Source organism: Hyaena hyaena, unplaced genomic scaffold (assembly GCF_003009895.1).
Source record: "Hyaena hyaena isolate Hyena2069 unplaced genomic scaffold, ASM300989v1 scaffold_104, whole genome shotgun sequence".
Classification (NCBI taxonomy): Eukaryota; Metazoa; Chordata; class Mammalia; order Carnivora; family Hyaenidae; genus Hyaena; species Hyaena hyaena.
Window position 1 is genome coordinate 3,629,712 of NW_024080736.1, and position 19,154 is coordinate 3,648,865.

General features: G+C 45.0%; 1 long non-coding RNA gene across 11 annotated transcripts in view; it reads right to left on the reverse strand.

Moving 5' to 3' along the window:
• Nucleotides 1-375: 375 nt before the first annotated feature.
• LOC120234217 overlaps nucleotides 376-19,154 on the reverse strand; it is a 37,968-nt gene continuing 19,189 nt past the window's right edge. For 7 of the 11 annotated variants that reach the window (XR_005529018.1, XR_005529023.1, XR_005529015.1 and 4 more), the window contains 5 exons: nucleotides 10,738-10,909; nucleotides 5,967-6,081; nucleotides 4,968-5,052; nucleotides 2,323-2,424; nucleotides 376-1,326 (listed from right to left, as the gene is read on the reverse strand). This is a non-coding gene — a long non-coding RNA (uncharacterized LOC120234217). Of the gene's footprint in view, nucleotides 1,327-2,322; nucleotides 2,425-4,967; nucleotides 5,053-5,966; nucleotides 6,082-10,737; nucleotides 10,910-12,943; nucleotides 13,050-19,154 lie in introns of all 11 variants that reach the window. The other 4 variants (XR_005529024.1, XR_005529017.1, XR_005529022.1 and 1 more) reach the window with 2 other exon arrangements.

Genomic DNA, 19,154 nt, shown 5'->3' on the forward strand with positions numbered 1-19,154 from the left:
TTTAAAGAAAAAAAAAAAACTCTGCTTTTCCTAGTGACTAGAGCATTGGAGCTGGTTGCTAAGCAACTGGGAAACTGCAGACTCCTGTACTGGCCATGCTGGTTTCGGAAATGAGCCATAAAAGGAATTCCCCAGTGAGAAGGGATCCCATACCATTGCCTGGTTGCCATGGACACCATACATAAGTGATGGATCCTGGGTTACAGGCCCTGCTTAAGAAAAAAATGTTGCCCCTGCTTAAGGCTTGAACGGTATGAGAAAAGTATGGAAGCCGCCTTCCCCTACGTTACCCACGTAGGCATGTCCGATCCCCTGCTCCTTCCCCACGTGTTCCTCTGAAAGAGAGGTCTGAATCTAAGTGGCTGAGACATTCCATCCAATTTGAGGCCTGCTTTTATTTAATACGTTCCAGTCTTCGCTCGAGCTGGAAGGGAGTCTGCAATCTGGAAAGCAAATTTTTAAGCAAGAAAAGATGCCTCGGGTGGCAGACAGGCTGTCTGTCTGTCTATCATCCACCCGTTTGGGGGCCACACAGCGCCAAGATCAGGCACAAGGGCAACTCTCTATGTTCACACTTTCTATTGGAATTTTGCAAAACAAGAGAGATTAACGGGAAAAGACAATAGCCGTGACTCCAAAATGAAATTGGCATGTCATGCAGAGTGCAGCATACAATAGGTCACTGCAATTCTGTCAGAAATTAGAAACAGACTTCAGATGATAGGAGTGAAAAATGTGAGGCAAATATAAAGATGTGGATCTTAATATACAAAGATGTGCAGGTTTAACCGGGGCTTCTTCCTAAGCTGAACAGTAGAACAGATAGACCTCGTAAACATCATTGACCACTACCTCCTGGATGAGGGACTTGGGGCACTGGACTCTAACCCCATCTCATAGACCCAGAGAATAGCAGTGGTTTGCTCAAGGTCACAGAAGAGAAACATTGCTGAAGGGTGATCTGTGAAGCAGAACTCTGCATTTTTAATAGTGCTGCCTAACAAGTTACTCTAAAATTTTGCTTCTTAAAAACAGCAAATGTTTGTTATCTTACAGTTTCCTTGGGTTGGAATCCAGAGCATCTCAGCTGGATGCCTCAGAGTCCGGGGATCCTTCACAGACTACAAGAAGAGGGTAGAGGGGGTGCAGTCATCTTGAGGCTCAAAGTGGATAGACAACTCATCTGGTTGTTGGCAGAGTCTTCTCATCGGCTGGAGACTTCAGTTCTTTGGTGCGTGGGCTTCTCCCTGAGAGCAGTTTACAGCATGGCTGCCGGCTTCCTCCAAGCCAAAGAACACCTAAGACACCTATGATGGAAGGAGCGGTCTTTTGGGAGGGGGAGGGTCAGAAAGATAGGGGACAGAAGATCCAAAACAGGCTCTTCACTGACAGGCTCACAGTAACAAACCCAGACACTCAACCGACTGAGCCACCCAGTTAACCTAAGCTCAGAAGTGCTATCCCATCATTCCCATCCTATTCATTAGAATCCAGTTACTAGGTCCAGCACCTACTGAAAGGGAGAGGATTCCATGACAGCACAGATGCCAGGAAGTGGGGACCATTGGTGGCCAGCTTAGAGGCTACCACAATAATCAAGTATGCTTCCTGGACTCACACTGTGAGTGGGAGAGACCAGGGGTGGAGAGTGGTCTCCCAGTTAGCCATGGAACATGGGACAGGGCAGAGCAAAGGTGTCTAGAAGGGGCAGTGAGAGGGGAAGCTAGAGGGAGTAGAGAATGACGAGACATCAGCAGCAGCGAAGGGAAAGACAACCTGGTGGTACGGGGACAGGCAAGTGATGGGAGAGAGGAGCTAAAATGAAGGACGTGAATTATAAAAGCAGGATGGAGAGTGAATTGGAAGAGTCAAAAGGAATAAAGACCAGAGAGAGGGAAGTAGAAAGAGAGGGAAAGAGAGGGAAAGAGAGCTGGGAAGCCAAGGGCTTCAGCAGACATGCAAGAGAGCAGGGGGAGAAAGTGGGGGTGGGAAGACTATAGAGAAGAGAGGGGGAAGTATTAGGGGACCCTGGCAGAGGTAGCAGTGGGGGCACATAGTGTTGATGGTAATATCTGAGTGCTAAGACTTTGACATGTGTTACCTTACTTAGGCATCATGCCAGCCAACCCTGTAGATGCTGTTATTTACAGCATTTCAAAAATGGGGAAATTGAATTTTAAGATGAAGTACCTGTCCAAGGCTATATAGTTGGGAAGTGGCTGCAGGTGCATAGTGGCTGGGCACCTTCTTGCCAGGCAGCAGACCTCAGACTTAGTCATCTTGGCCGAGGGACGCTGAGGATTGGGATGTTTACTCCCTTACCTTACACGGATGTCCTCTCCTTTGTCTTCTGCCATGACCCTGAAGTCCCGTGTCCCCAGCACAGATTGGGAAGGCTGGATTCCTTGCCAGTAACAGTAGCCTCTTCAAACACGAGGTGCAAAGTGAGCACCTCAGTTGATGATGTAGACTCACATACTAAAACTGTTCTGCTACAGCGTGCCAGAGTGGCTCAGCTGGTTAAGCGTCTAACTCTTGATTTCACGGTTCATGAGTTCAAGCCTCGTATCAGGCTCTGTGCTGACGGTGTGGAGCCTGCTTGGGATTCTCTGTCGTCTTCTCTCTCTGCCTCTCCCCAGCTCGCACATGTTTGTTCTCTCTAAAATAAAAATAAACATTTGAGGGGCCCCTGGGTGGCTCAGTCAATTAAGTGTCTGACTTCGGCTCAGGTCATGATCTCACGGTGCGTGGGTTCGAGCCCCGTGTCGGGCTCTGTGCTGACTGCCAGGTCACAGCCTGGAGCCTGCTTCTGATTCTGTGTCTCCCTCTCTCTCTCTGACCCTCCCCTGCTCACCCGGCCTGTCTCTTTCTCAGAAATAAATCATTAAGAAAATAAACATTTGAAAAACTGTTCTGCTACACTGTATAGTTATTTCTCTACACCTGCATTACTAAGAGCCATGAAGACACCATGTCTCATTCTTTGCCCTTTGAGCTGTCTTGAGCATTCAAGAAAACGTGTGGGACCGTTTACTTCTGAATCCACTGAGAAAATTTTGCCTTAATAGCCTCACAGCAAAGAGGGACAATACTGCCTCTTCCTCTTAGGCCCAGCTCTTCACTAGCTGTTTGACTCTGGGCAAATTACTTAAGGATACTGCATTCCCATCTAATTATTAGTAAAACAGGTTGGCTAAATGTGGCTAAATGATCTTTCAAGTCCTTCTAAGCTCTGAAACCTCACAAATTACATGTTAGGGACTAGAATTAGAAGTCCAAGTGGAAATGGTCAATGGATCTGATGCAGGCTTGGTATAGAAATGTTCCAGATTCCATTTTGCCAAGATGCCAATCCATTGATATGCTCCTCAAGGGAGGTTCAGGTCCACTTGTTTGTGGCATGTATGTGTAATACAGACTCCACGAGCTCAATTCTCATCGCCAAGGTCTCTCCCTGATGCTGTGTGAGGAACTTAGACTCCTCAACTCTTAAGACAAGAGACTGGGGCACCTGCCACAGTGACATTAGGGATAAAGAGAGCAATAGGACTTGAAGTGCCAGGGTCACCAAGACCATGTCCTAGGAATTAGGTGGATTATTCACACTTTTCAGTTGTGTTTGGAGCTGGTCCCTAAATAAAGGAAAGTGTCCCATGCCTCCTTTTGGACCCTGCCTGTCTGGGCAAGTTATAGTTTGCCTCCACACCAGGGTCCCCAAGGTACCAGGGACAGGACAGCACTTTTGAAGAGCATCTAAGCGGTAAGCATATGCTAATCCTGGAAATCCACTGATGGTGGGTCAAAGATCATCCTGAGAGTAAAGGGTGTATTTATTTGCTTCTGTATCTTCCATCTACTGAAAATGATGAGAGAATTTTGAAGCGGTTTGATATTAATCTATTGGTTGTGGCCATTGGTTACATTTCCTAGTATTTCTGCATAACAAAGGTATTTTGAAGGGATTGCTTCATATTTGCCTAATAATGAGTCTCTAAAAACAAGTTCTACACTCAACATGGGGCTTGAACTCACGAGACCAAGATCCAGAGTCCCATGCTCCACTGACTGAGCCATCCAGGCACCTTGAAAACCTTTTTTGATTTGCAGAACATTTACCTAGAAGACACTAGTAAGGAGAAGTTGTTTTAGTGACTCTCTGGAGCAATGGAGGGCCCTACCTCGTCACATGTGCTCTGAGAAGCTAAGTGTAGCAGATGTGTTGGTGTCCTGCCCCCAGCCATTTACATAGGACTCAGCTTCTAACTGCCAGCACCTACTATCCAAGATCTTTCTTGGATTCTGGTAGCCCTTGCCATGTAGCGGGTAGAAGGGCTGGGAAATTAACACCCCCTTCCCTGAATGCAGCTTTCAAACAATGACACTGGGAGCCAGTGTGTGAACACCCCCAGGCTGCCTCACCCCCAGGTGGTATAAACCTGATGTGAGCCTTCTACCCAGAGGTTCCCAGCAGGACTGAGCACCACTTGCCCACCATAGTGCCTCCCATGTCCTATCTTGAATTGACTTCCTTCCCTTTATTACTTCCCAGCCCCTGCTGGTGTTTCCTGGCATTACCTCCATAATAAACCATTTGCACGTGAAACCTTATCTCCAGAACTGCTGCTAGGGGAGCCCCAACTTCCTCTAAGCCCATAAGAAGGAACAGAGAAAAAATGACTGTTCAAAGGAAGGATTTCTGGGGGCGCCTGGGTGGCTCAGTCAGTTAAGCATCTGACTTCAGCTCAGGTCATGATTTCGCGTTTGTGGGTTTGAGCCCCACGTCAGGCTCTGTGCTGACAGCTCAGAGCATGGAGCCTGTTTCAGATTCTGTGTCTCAGGCTCTCTCTGCCCTTCCCCCATTTGTGCTTTGTCTCTCAAAAATGAATGTTAAAAAAAAAAGGGGGGGATTTCTGTAAGTGTATACTCCCATGGTGCATTTAAGAGCTTATTTACAGCTCGTTACCTACCTTTCCAGATATGCTATGGTAAGAAGTGCTGCAAACCAGTCAGAAATGGACATATGAAGCATCTCTGAAACGGTCCTGGAGGTTCCTAGGAAGATTGACTTGATTACATTGACGAAATTGTTTACTCACGACTTTCCTCTGGAGAAATGCAGTATGCCTGTAGTGATAGCCAAGTGCAACACCCTTGAGACTTATGTCCGTGGAATCATTCAGAAAAACATGCTGACTGGGGACAAGGGTCTTTCCAGAAGACACAGTGCTGGAGCTCAGCGGCCTTGCACCAGAGATCATCTGGTTTGCCTCCAGCAGCATCTGGTCCTGAGGCTGGCCCAGTGCAGAGGAATGGGGGAGGGGAGAGCAGAGACACCCTAACTTGAAGGGCAACTGAATAAGAAGCAGCGTACAGCATGTGGGCTCAAAAAGCTCATAATATAACTTGTCAAGAATGGCACTATGAACCCAAATTATAAGATAATTGTGTTCAGTCCCAAATTTAACACAATAAAGATTATTTGCACTCCTGCCCTAGCAACCATCTCATAGGGGGGAGAAAAATACCATACAAAAACAAAATGTAAACTCACAAAGTGGTAATAAAACCAGCACACAACTATTCATTTCAAGTCTATTTTGAAAAGCCTTTGATAATACCAGTAATTCCCTATAAAGCTTCCATTCTCTTGCGACAGTTCCTTCTGGAGACAGAAAAAGGTTTTGCTGTTCTACAGCCATCCTTTTCAGAGATAAAGTTCACTTTATTTCCCAATTTTAAGTGTTTGTCATTCTTAAAACAACAACAACAACAACAAAAACACGGAAATCCCTGACCACCTACGTGTAGCACATTAGACAGGGCTTAGTGCCAATATCAACACGAATCCCCCTTCTTTTGCACGGCAAGATGCATTTGACCATCTCACAAGGTCCTTAAATGTAGCCCAAGAGCCCTGTCCACAAGACCCTAAAGCACTTCAATAAAAAGAAAATTCAACTACCTACCCATTTCCAAATATTCTGACGCTTCAGAGCATACAGGCTGAGTGGCATCTCTTTTATGTCCTGGGTGACACCATAGAAGCTGAGCATTTCCTCAGTAGGTGACTGTCAGGTCTACCTGCAGTGGAGGAAGGAAGGGGAAGGGGTCTGAGGTGCTCTGGGGTCCAAGGACAGAAATCTACTTAGACAAGCTCACGTGAGAGGGCGATGGCTGTAAGATCTCGTGAGCGCCAAGGAAATCTGAGCGATCAGGCCTCAGGAAGAGTGGGAACAAGCAGCAGTTGCTGCCAGAGAGTGAGATGGTGAACAAAGGGCAGGTAGATGCCCCTAGAAGGGAGTGGGCACACAGGCAGTTAGTCTATTTAAGGTAGGAAGGCAAAAAGGGAAAGAAGGTGGGGGGCCGAAGAGAAAAAGACTGCATAAACTGAGCAGTGAAGAAACATGGTCAACAAATGCTACAGCCAGCAGTCAGCAGCTCACTGGTGCTGAAGAGGCGCTATCCCTAATGAAGCAGCAGCCTGCAGACACCAAACTTCCCACGTTGGTAGTTTCGACTTACATGGAACTGGTCATTCTAATTTACATTCTGATTTTATGAGCTATTTTTAAAGAGTTGAAATTGTACTTTAAAAAAATTTTTAATGTTTTTTATTTTTGAAAGAGAGATAGAGTATGAGCGGGGGATGGAGCAGAGAGAGAGAGAGGGAGACACAGAATCGGAAGCAGGCTCCAGGCTCTGAGTTGTCAGTACCAGGGCTTGAACTCGTGAACCATGAGATCATGACCTGAGCTGAAGTCAGAAGTTTAACTGACTGAGCCACCCAGGTGCCCCAAGTTAAAATTGTATTAATGGAAATGATGCACATGATCTGGACAAAGTCCATGTATTTTTTTTTAAGTATTTACTCTCTGCACTCAACGTGGGGCTCATGACCCATAGATCAAAAGTCACACCCTCTTCTGAGCCAGCCAAGCATGATCCCCCTCACCAGCATGTACTTTTTATACTTTAGTTAAAGCTTTAATAACTTGGCTTACATGTGTGATAGAAATAATTTGTACTCGTAGTTCAGGCTACTCTGATGTTTGTAACAACGGACTTCAGTTTGCTTCACTAAGTTTATTTCCGCACATATGATGGCTATTCTTTGTTCCAAAAAATATGCCCTAAACTTTAATAAATCAGCTTAAATTCTACTTCAATTTTTATCAGAAGTGTTTCCTGGATATCTATGACAGGGTATTTTTGTGGGTTTTTTTTTTTTTTTAAGAGAGAGAAAGAGTACAAATGAGTAGGGGGGAGGGGCAGAAGGAGAGGGGGAGGGGGAGTGATAGGGAGTGAGAGAGAGACACACAACCGCAAGCAGGCCTCATGCACAGCACAGAGCCCCATGCAAAGCTCAATCCCACGACCCTTGGAGGGGGCGCCTGGGTGGCTTGGTCGGTTAAGTGTCCAACTTTCGCATAGGTCATGATCTCGGGGTTCGTGGGTTCAAGCCCCGCATCGGGCTCTGTGCTGACTGCCAGCTCAGAGCCTGGAGCCTGTTTCAGAGTCTGTGACTCCCTCTCTCTCTGACCCTCCCCTGCTCATGCTGTCTCTCTCTCTCTCTCTCCTAGAAATAAATAAAACATTAAAAAAAATTAAAATAAAATAAAATAAATCCCACAACCCTGGGACCGTGATCTAAGCCAAAATCAAGAGTTGGCACCAACCAACTGGGCCACCCAGGCACCCCTGGATATCTATCATGTTAAAGGCACTGTGCTAAACAATAATATGGATACAGAGATGAGCAAAGCATAGCCCTGTCTTTAGGGATCTTATGTCTTATAATTTGAAAGTGGAGAGGGGGAGTGGAAGGAGAATTAGACACAATTAGATGTATATATCAGTAACTGTGAGGCAATAAAGATCATTGTCAGCTTCAATGCAGGCTCTTTAAGCACCTCCAGCTCTGAGACTGGAGCCTTTGACCAGCCCTCAGTCTCTCATACGTCCCCCCCAGTCTCTATCTAAAACCTACCCCTCTTTTCATCCTACTCGTTCCATAAACAATCTTGCCAGATCTTCCATAGCGTGTGGCCTCTCGGGAAGCTCTACAGTGTTTGTGTATTCCAGTATGATGGGGGTTATCACTGGAGGCTAAGTGGGGCCTTTAAGATACCCTGAGTCAACTAGTGCAGTGCAGGGAGACCCTGAACACTGAAAATTTGCCTGAGCTGTGGAGTAACTGGATTCCTTTTGCTACTCACTTACTGGGCTCTCATTTCTGGCTTCATTCGGGACTTCACATTTCTGATTTCTCTCATAAGGGTTCTTTATGCTCCGATCAGACTGGAGTATGTGCGTGTGTGCACACGCGCACACACCAGAGAAGAGAGCTCTGAAGGGTTTGCCAATCCTCACTCTCTCTTCTGCCTTCCTGTCCACAACTGCCTCTCAAAATCCAAGTGAGAGGCTGCTCCATCTAGTCATGTTGACTCACTCCATGTCTCCACCAGCCTGTCCTTGGAGAGAGCCTGAGCACCGAGGGCAAGTTTGGTGTCGTGACTGTGAAGACAACTGTAAGGCCAAACATGAAGTATCATCTTGGCCAGTCTGTCCCTGGATGTTGGGCCTTCATTCCCTCTGCCCTGAATCTAATGGTTTTAGGAATCCAATGCCCAGGATTTTCTAGACACGTCTGGCCTGCAGCCTAAGTGCCATGGCGGGTAGTAGTAAACTCTACTGCTTTGCAAGGCGGCCTTCAACACAGACCCTGGCCAAAAGCATCTGATTCTTATCAGAGGCTGAAGGACAGGTTTTACCAGAGTTCCTATGCCCAAACTTGAAAAGCAAGTTCATCTACCCCTTTACACACTCGGGCTTCCCTCTGATGCTTAAGAAAAAGTCAATTGCTCTACCTCCAATAAGGACTAGAGATCACCATGTGGCCTAATGACTACTGGCTGGTCACTAACGTGAGGCGGGCCAGTTGTACCAGTTTCCTGGGACTTGGGATGTTCACTGCTAAAACCAGGACAGTCCCAAGGAACCTGATACAGGTTGATCAATTTAACTATAACTGATCCTCTCAGACCAGCTTCCCAGGATCCATGGGCCCTACAGCTTAGCCAAATATGTGGGAGACACAGAGCGAGATCTGAAACAGATCTGAAACAGGCTGTAGCTGTCCTTTGCTTTATTCAGAACTTTTGCAGTGTTCGGAACCCAGCAAGACAGGCTTTGTCCCCCTAGAGTTGGATGGGGAAGGAGCAAGGAGAACTAGAGATTTTCACAATTACCACATACCTGGCGTACATTTCTAAGTCTTGTCAACATGAGGTGTTGATAGATATTTGTAGATTGAGAAATATAAGACTGTTAGGAATGGGGCCAGGAACCTGAAACACACAAACCTTCCTTTCCTCCACCTCCACTCCTCCCTGCAAGGTCACAAGAGAGTCAAGACTCACTGAGGGCTTTGGCCCCAAACCCTATCGTCAAACTCCAGTGAACTGGCCTGGGTCACTGAAAAGGCTCCCTCTGGCTGAATCAGAACCAAACCACAAAATCAAACCTTAGCTCAAACCACTTGCAATGGAAGGAAAAGCCATGCAGGAGAGTCACCGGTGAGCTGAGCCAAAGAGCAAGGCAGGGGTACAAAGCAAGAAAGCATTTGCACCAGTGGCCAAAGCCAGGCAGGTGTCCGGGCCAGGGCATTAGGTCTGTCAGTTAAGCCTGACACCACTCCTCCCCCCCAGCTCCCCCATAATTCCTCAACTCTCTGGAAGCACTGGCATCCAAAAAGAGGCAGCGGCTGAATCTCCAAGCCACGCTTCGTATTTTTTAGGAATCCTTACAGGTACAGTATCTAAACAGACTATGCATGTGCTCTGAACCTCTATTTTCTAAAAAATTTAATGTTTACTTATTTTTGAGAGAGAAAGAGAGAGAGGCAGTGTGAGCAAGAGAGGTTCAGAGAGAGGGGTAGACACAGAATCCAAAGCCAACTCCAGGCTCTGAGCTGTCAGAACAAAGCCTGACACAAGCTGTCAGATCATGACCTAAGCCAAAGTCAGACAATTAACCGACTGAGCCACCCAGGCGCCCCTGAACCTCTGTTTTAAAAGCTCTGTCTCTGGGGTGCCTGGGTGGCTCAGTCGGTTGAGAGTCTGACTCTGGATTTTGGCTCTGGTCGTGATCCCAGGGTCAAAGGATTCAGTGTTGCATCAGGCTCTGTGCTAAGAGTCCCTCCCTTCCTCCCTCTCCCTCTCTCTCTCTCTCTCCCTCCCCCTCTCTCCAGCTTGTACTCGCTCTCTAAAAATAATAAACAAACAGGGATGCCTGGGTGGCTCAGTTGGTTAAGCCTCCGACTTCGGCTCAGGTCATGATCTCACGGTTTGTGGGTTCGAGCCCCGTGTCAGGCTCTATGCTGACAGCTAGCTCAGAGGCTGGAGCCTGTGTCGGATTCTGTATCTCCCTCTCTCTCTGGCTCTCCCCTGCTCACGCTCTCTCTCATTCTCTCTCTCAGAAATAAATAAAACATTAAAAAAATTTTTAATAATAAATAAATAAAAACCCTATCTCTATGTCTGTGGCACATTTAAAATGTCATAATTTGACCAGTTCATTAAGCTTGCCTCCTTTGGGGAAGGTGAGTTCCCCCTGCCTTGGAAGCCACTACTGTGTGAGTATCCACAGGACTGGTGGTCAGGAGCCCCGGGCTTTAGTATCTTTGAAGATCTGTATGATTGGCTTGAGGTAAATCATTAAGCTTCTCAGTTTCCTCACCTGTGAAGTTGACTTTTGGGATTAAGATTGCTTCCGGCTTTGCCATTCATCAGTCTGTCTCTGTCACATGCATGCATGCGTGCCCGTGCGTGCACGCACACACACACACACACACTCATTCTGCTTTATTTCTGGATATTAACTCAAATGCCATGCTGAGTCACATTAGAGCCTGAAGCAACAGAGGAAAGAAAAATCATTAGTACTGGTCTTCTCTTTACTTAAAATGTTGGTATCTTGTTCATCATGGATTTTTTTTTTTTTTGCAGTCATTTGGATTTTTTAAGTATTATTCTTGACTAATATTTTAATTAACATTTCAATTAATTAATATTTAATTTTTGGTGCCCCCTGAAAATATACACCCTGGGTAAATGCCCTGCTTTCCTCAGCCTGGTTCCATTCCTTCTTTACATCTGGGTGAGCTGCCTGAGGAAAGAAGGGATGAAACGTGGTCCACTTTACAAATTTCCCTGGTGACAGCCACATGGTTATTGTATTATCAGTAAGCCACCCATACTTTCTAGTTGTTTCTGTTGTTTGTTTTGTTTCCTTCAGCCTAAAAATTCTTTGAGTGTGGGGATCCTCTGGTCTTTTTGTTTATTTTGGTTTTTATCCCCCCCTTCACACACCAAATGCCAAGCACAGAGTTAAGCACAGAGTGATTCAGCAGGACCCACACTGAATCCAGATATCACAGCCACCTTTCTCTTGCCCTTTCACAACACAACTCTTTATTATTAAAAAATTTTCTTTTTTAGGGGCTCCTGGGTGGCTCAGTTGGTTAAGCGTCTGACCTCAGCTCAGGTCATGATCTTGTGGTCCATGAGTTGGAGCCCCATGTCAGGCTCTGCAGCCTGGAGCCTGCTTCTGATTCTGTGTCTCCTTCTCTCTGCCCCTCTCTGCTTATGCTCTGTCTCCGTTAAAAATGAATAAACATTAAAGAATTTTTTTAATTTTCTTTAAGTTCAGACAATAAAAACACAAGCAGCTGGACAGCTGGAAAAAGTAAAACAGTTGTTTTAGCACACCATTACCAGATAATGAAAAAAGAGATTTGGGTTTTATTCTTTGCTTTTTCCTTTCAGAGTCAAGAGGACCAGAGGAAAGGCAGACTTATACAAACAGGTCTCATGGGACCAAGAGGATTCCAGAACCTCCTCGTTTTGAGGAGAGTCATCATTCTTTGACCTAAGAAACCCAAAGCTGTTGGTTACCCTTTGGCTTGCAATGGTGTCTGTAGGAAGCTATCTTCAAACCAAATGTACCCTGGGCTCGGGATATAGAGCAGAGGGCATAGTGTTCAAGTGTTATCTCTGCAAAGTCTGCCTTAGAGGACATTTTGAAGGGATTTTCTTTCTTTCAATTAGATGCATTAATAAAGACGAATCGCTATAAAAACGTATTCGTGCTGAAGTCCTGAAAGCCTCTACCAAGTAAGCAAGTGATCATGGGTGTCTAGGAGCTGTAGTGAGGGAAGGCACCAGGCTGCATTCTCTTTTTTGGGACCCGCTGGCTCTGTGCCCTTGGAGCAAATCACTTTCCCTCTCCCTGCGCCACTGTCTTTGTCTATAGAAGAGGGTCTGGACTAGAGGCTGCTACAGTGCCCTCTCCCTCTGATGTTATAAAGGGGGCACTCTTAAAGGACTGGGCAAAGTTTGTTAAACATTCTCTCCTGTCTCTGTCCTGGTGGCCTTTTTTCATAGTGTCAAATTCTTTTTTTTTTTTTTTTCTTTTAGGAGAGGGGCAGAGAAAGAGAGGGAGAGAGAGACTCCCAAGCAGGTTCCAAGCTCAGCATGAAGCCGGACACTGGGCTCGATACCATAAATAACCGTGAGATCATGACCTGAACCAAAATCAAGAGTCTGAAGCTCAGCTGAATGAACCACTCAGGTGTCCCTAAAGTGTCAAATTCTTAATTAGTAGGTCTCAAAGATGAAGAATACAAAGCTTTACTGTACATTTGAGAGGAATGAAGATTGGCCTTTTTGTTTTTTTTAAGTTTATTTTGAGCACAAGTGAGCGTACGGGCATGTGCATGAGCGGGGGAGGGGCAGTGAGAGGGAAAGGGAGAATTACAAGCAGGAATTGCTGTCAGCCTGCGGTCAGTCCTGAGGTGGGTCTGGAAACCACGAACCACACAACCATGACCTGAGCCAAAATCAAGGGTCGGACGCTCAAAAGCCACCCAGGCATTCTGGTTTACCTTGTAGAGCGGAGAAATAGAGCTTGCTTAGGCATCCAACTGAAGCAAGTCACACCTCCACAAAAATGAAATGGAAGCATGAAAGATTGTGCAAAACAGGAACTCTCTGCAAGTAAGGAACAAGAACCCTGTATTTTTAAAAAGATTTTCATTCCACTTGCAACACCTTTGTGCTTCCTTTATGAATTTCTCCATCTCTTTGAGCTCTACAATGAGCTATTTTTAAAACTGTTTTTCTTTCATACAGTAATACTGTTCAGATAGGCAACTTAATTGTCATCAGACCTTTTCTTAGTCTTTCAAGACCTTTTGTTACGGTGAAATAATTTTAGGCACATCAAGCACAGATCCATTAAATACTTTCCTTATTTCACTAATGAACTGTTGTGGGTGGTAAAAATTAATTTCATTCCACCCATGATACTTACATATCTGTTCAATTTTTATAGTTGAGAAATGGAGGTTGCAAATAACTGCACTGAAATGAAAATCTCCTCTTCAAGTGTCTGTTGTTTCATTTATGCCAAGATATATCCAGAGAAAAATCTATAAAAATACTTCGTGAGATGAAAATGGCTCAACAGGTCCAGTCTCAGGGTTGATGTTGCAAAAGTTTGTACAGACTGAACATGCTTAGGAATTGGAAGGCCCCTGTGTTGATGTATTGGAAGAAAATCCTCTGAGCAGATGTGTTTAAACTCATCTGGATTGATATGTGGGCTATTAGCACACTTGCTTAAACAGGATAGCAATGAGACCAAGGGCCTGGATTGAATGACCATACGGCTCAGCCAGTGTTGCTTGATTCCATAGGTCAAGCCGTAGTCCTAGCATCTCTCTGCCATTTTACATTTCAGACACGTGTATGGAAGGTCACAAATGAGAAGGGTAGAGGATGTGGATGGACCCAGGCAAACCCTCACTCACAGCATGGAAAGGAATGCCAGACATAAGCTGAACCAAGGGCCAGGGAAGCCACTTTAACACATAGGGACAACACATTTTAACAATAACAGGTTGGACCCATTAATTCTGATTGGAAGGTGTGACGAAGAAAAAAAAGAAATGATCTCCATCACAACGGTGACAATAATGATCCCATCGGCAAGTGGAGGGTTGAGGAGAGAGATGTGCCTTCAGAGGAAAAGTGCAAAAGCCAGAGTTCTCTTTAGGGAGATAGGGCAAGTATTTGAGTCCTGTACCCAAAGATAAATCTTTGCAGAACTACAAAGGACCTTGACAAATGTGAAATTGCGATTGGCTAGTAAGTCCCTCCTTATTTACAACCAGTCCCTTCCAGAGCCAACTCTGACTTACTTAATGTCAGTGCCGTGGGAAGCAGCAGCAGCATACCAATTTTTCTTTAGTCAGATTTAATTCTAGTTTCTGGCCTAAATGTGTTCAGACTGCCCCAAAGGGTTCCACGAGCCTGGCGCTTTAACACCACCACTTCATCTCTTATTCTTGACTCCCTTCTCGTTTCTCTCCTCCTTTCCTTCTTTTTTTTTTTTTTTTTTTTTTTTTATTTATTTCTAGGAGAGAGAGAGAGAGAGAGAGAGAGAGAGAGACAGCGTGAGCAGGGGAGGGTCAGAGAGAGAGGGAGTCACAGACTGAAACAGGCTCCAGGCTCTGAGCTGGCAGTCAGCACAGAGCCCGACGCGGGGCTCGAACCCACGAACCGCGAGATCATGACCTAAGCGAAAGTCTGACGCTTAACCGACTAAGCCACCCAGGCGCCCCTCTCCTCCTTTCCTTCTAAACCCCAAACCACAGATTGATGAGAAGACACAATCAGGCAGAGTAACAAGGAGATAGTCTGAAAGAAAACAGATAAGAATCCCCAAATTCATGTGCTGTGGATCTGAAATAATGACTAAGGAAAGTCTGATGGAATTCATACCATTGCTGAGTTTGGGGCTTAACAACATAACCACCAAGTTCAGCGACAACTTTAAACAAGAACAAGGATGAGAAGGCAGTGGTCATATTTTCGCAGGCCATAAAATAATAATTTCATTGTATGTCCACATATACACATTCTCACACACACACGACCCAATACCTTTTTTTTCATATTAAATGGCAGTGAGCCATGAAAGACTTCAGAGAATAAGAAGTGGAGTCTGTCTCAAAGAAAAAAAGAAAAGATTTCTCTCCTCAAGTGACAGTAAATTGGATAAATGCTATTTTTAGATGAAATATATCTAACTAATGTCCAGATGTGAGTCTACCACATGAAGCAAAAAACAAATCTATCTAAAGCACTGAGCTGTACTTGAAAACATTTTTTAAAAAATTTCTGGGAATAATGATTTACAATGGAAAGACTCAAGGCACATGGTACTGACCATCAGCCTCTACAGCAGTTCACTTGGAAACAATGTCTGCACACATGGCTTCAACATGTAGATGATCCCAAGGTTTACATTCCTGATTTAATTGTTACTAACTCTCTGGGCTTGCAACTTGTCGGCAGTGTATTTCCACATGAGCATAAAAGAACCAGGCATATCAGGATTTCTGCGCTAAGCCAGTGGGGTTCTTTAATGGCCATCACCTTGAGAGGTCATGAGCTTGTTCCAGTGCTGAAGCTTCTGCTCCAGACATTCTTGGAAGTCCTACTCATTCGCTCAACGTTATTTATAAAGCACCTACGATTTTCCAAGCTGAGCATAAAGCAATGAGCAGAGCACACACAGCCCCTACCCTCATGCCTACAGTCTAGTGGAATTTCTTTCAGAGCCCAGGTTACAAACTGCAAAAGAAAATCAATCTGATTACTTTGGTAACACAAATAATGGTGTTGTGTCTGATCAGTCTTCATTACTGTGCATGACCCTGAATAATGTCTGGCCATTTGAAAAGAGTCAATCCCTGAAGTAGAGTTGCTGAAGATATTCAAAGTAATGTGATACAGGCTTTATGAGAAGAGCTGTACAAATAAATTACTGGGTAGTGCCATCATCGCTGGAATAAAGGCTTGGCCTCTCCAAGTCCCTCTGTAGTTTATGCTCCTACATCAACCTGGGCACAGCAGCAAGATGGCAGGAAAGACACAGGGGAGAGGACATGGCAGGAAACTAGGTGGGGTGAGTCCAGGCAGCTGATAAAATCCCTGGATAGAGGAAGAAGTGGATCATGAGGGAGAAAAGCACTAAATAAGGCCAACTTCAGAGAGTTGAACCCCAATGGTTGGAGAGGCTTGGCTAACTATGGAAGAGAATCCATCTAAAACTCGATGTGATGTCCAGGTCAGTAGCCTGGACACCAAAGCCCAAGAGAGTAGAAATTTCCACGATGCCCAAGACAACCTGGCCACTAGGAGGTAGACAGATGATGCGGCCTCACCTAGGGCTGGACAAGGAGGTGGCCGGGCAACATGGCTTTACGGTGCCCTGGAAGCGTCTGGCACTTCTACTGCAGGAGCAGCCACAACGACTTTAAACCCTTCAAGACCACCTGGTTGGCCCCTCCTTTGTCCCAAGATGATGATGAAGGAGCATAAAGATAATGGTGTGCTCCTTATAGTCAGTCAATAAAGAGTTAAGGTGGAACAGGGACATGATTTTCTAATGGTCTTTTAAATATCCTGTACCCATCAGAAGACACACGTGTACAAAAGGATCCTTTGTTCATAACTGACAAATCATATGCACAGTTTTGTGGTGTCGGTTTTTCCCTTCCCTGGCATTCAAGGTGGATTTGCATGTAGCTCTCCTACTTTATCTGGCTCACAAATAGCCCAGCTGCAACCTGGAGCTGCCCAAACTGAGGAAGAAATCAGGCACAAAGCCTCCATTTTGCTCACATTATACTCTACAACTCAACCAACAAGGAGAGCCAGAGTTTGCCTCATTTCCCTCCTCAAGGCCACCCATTTGGATAAGCTTTTAAGCCTTGTAGGTCAGAAATATACTTATCTTGCACTCCTTGGCACCTCGGGCAATGAAGCTCCCCTGTAGGGATTATCATGTAGTTGTCCTCTTGATCTCCATCTCAACACCCTGCTTGAAAATGTAACTCAAATACACACCTATGGGATGGCCTAGAGGGTGAGACCAGGCTTCCCCACTTTGGTACACACTCAGCTGTTCTTTGTATTTTAAATCCATTTGCTAAACTGGTCTCCATGCAAGATTTTGTTTGATAAAGCGAAAAGACTGGAGGAGGTTCTATTATACATTTATTTTCAAAAAGGAAGTGAGGGTACTTGAAATCATTTTTCTAGATCAAGGGTCAGCAGTCATTTTAACCATACGTGGGATGTAGAGGGCTAGATGATGGGATATGCAAATTCCTTCCACGGCCTGTTAAGACCAAGGAATAGTCAAGAAAGAAAAAGCCAAAAGGGAAATAGGTAAAAGGAAAAATAGGGAAGTCAGAGAAAAAAAGAAACCAACTGCTTCCATAGTAGTGTTAGGGGGCAGACTTGCTCCCCAGCAACGCACATGTATACATATTCGCCTGATACTTTGCGAATCATCTGTAGGTCTCTGTGATTGTGAAGTCCGCCAGCTAGGGACCCAGGTTGAAAACCTCCCCAGAAAGGCATCATCAGACCATCAGTTATAAAATCTGGATTCTTGGGGTGCCTGGGTGGCTTAGTCGGTTAAGCGTCCGACTTTCACTTAGGTCATGATCTCGCGGTTCGTGGGTTTGAGCCCCGCGTCGGGCTCTGTGCTGACTGCCAGCTCAGAGCCTGGAGCCTGTTTCAGTCTGTGACTCCCTCTCTCTCTGACCCTCCCCTGCTCACGCTGTCTCTCTCTCTCTCTCCTAGAAATAAATAAAACATAAAAAAAAATTTTTTTTTTTAAAATAAAATCTGGATTCTTAACTTTTCCTTAATGCTACTCTGATCTTTTTTTTTCTATAAGTTTTTTTAAATGTTTTATTTCTTTCTAAGAGAGAGAGAGAGGCAGTGTGAGCAGGGGAGGGTCAGAGAGAGAGGGAGACACAGAATCTGAAGCAGGCTCCAGGCTTTGAGCTCGCTGTCAGCACAGAGCCCGACGTGGGCCCAATGTGGGGCTCGAACCCACCCACAAACCGTGAGATCATGACCTGAGCTGAAGTCAGACGCTTAACCGACTGAGCCACCCAGGCGCCCCTCTGATCTTTTATTTTATCTAATTCTCATGTAGATGTGACTATGAATCACACCTAACGCTTTGAGCATGGACTTTTGAGTATTTCACTCAGGATTCTTATCTGATTTAAAAGCCTTTATCAGAGACTCACCAGACCATATCTTTAGATCTCTAATTGGAAGAAATATTTTAATTGTCAGTTTCAGGTAAAGTCTACCACTTGCCAAATGTGTTCAACAGTTGTCACGTTAATAGCTCCCTTTGGAACCACAAACAGTTCAAGTTGGTATGGAAACATCCAAAATTATTTGGTTATTTAACAGTAATGGCCTCCTGGTGTCATCCTTAAGCCTCTCATACTCCCTTAGGTCTTCATTGTTATTGATACTAAAACTTTTAATGAGCTTTTTATTTAGAACCTTAAGACCAAGTAACCTACCAAGTCCATATTCTGTCATGCTTGATCATTACCCAAAATTTTCAGCACCTTTCTCATCACCTATCCTCTCTTGCACTAAATGAAGTAGAGTTTAACTCCTGCACAGACTTCCTTCTGAGTTCCAGCCTCATACACCCAGGGGCTTGCTCAATCACCACTTAGATATCCCAAAGGCACCTTAAATTCAACATGTCAGAACTGGACTCTTCTTTCCTCCACATTTACTCCTTTGTCTACCTTCACTATCACCATACACACAATGCTTAAGAGAAAGATAACTGGACTCCTTCCTTCTTCTGGACTCTCAGAGCCAAAAGATGTTAAGGTCTTCATTCTGCCTCCTTCATTAAGTGCTTTAGTTGAGGCCTTCTTCTTCCTCTCCCTTCTGGGTTACTACAATAATCAAACTGGCCTTTCCTAAGTCCATTTTTAGCCCTTCTCCCTTGAAAAGTTGCCAGTGAACTTTTCAAATTACAAATCTGATTTTGTAACCATTTCTACCTAAAATTATTCAATAGATGCCCCTTGCATTCAGAATGCAAATCAAACTCCTTAGCCTGGAATTCAGTGGCCCCCATTCCTCCAGGCCGGCACCCAGTAAACCACCTGCTATTCCTCTGAACGATGGCCTTCCCCTCCTGGCTACCCTTTTTCCTTTGCTCAATGCCTACTCATTCTTCAAAAATAC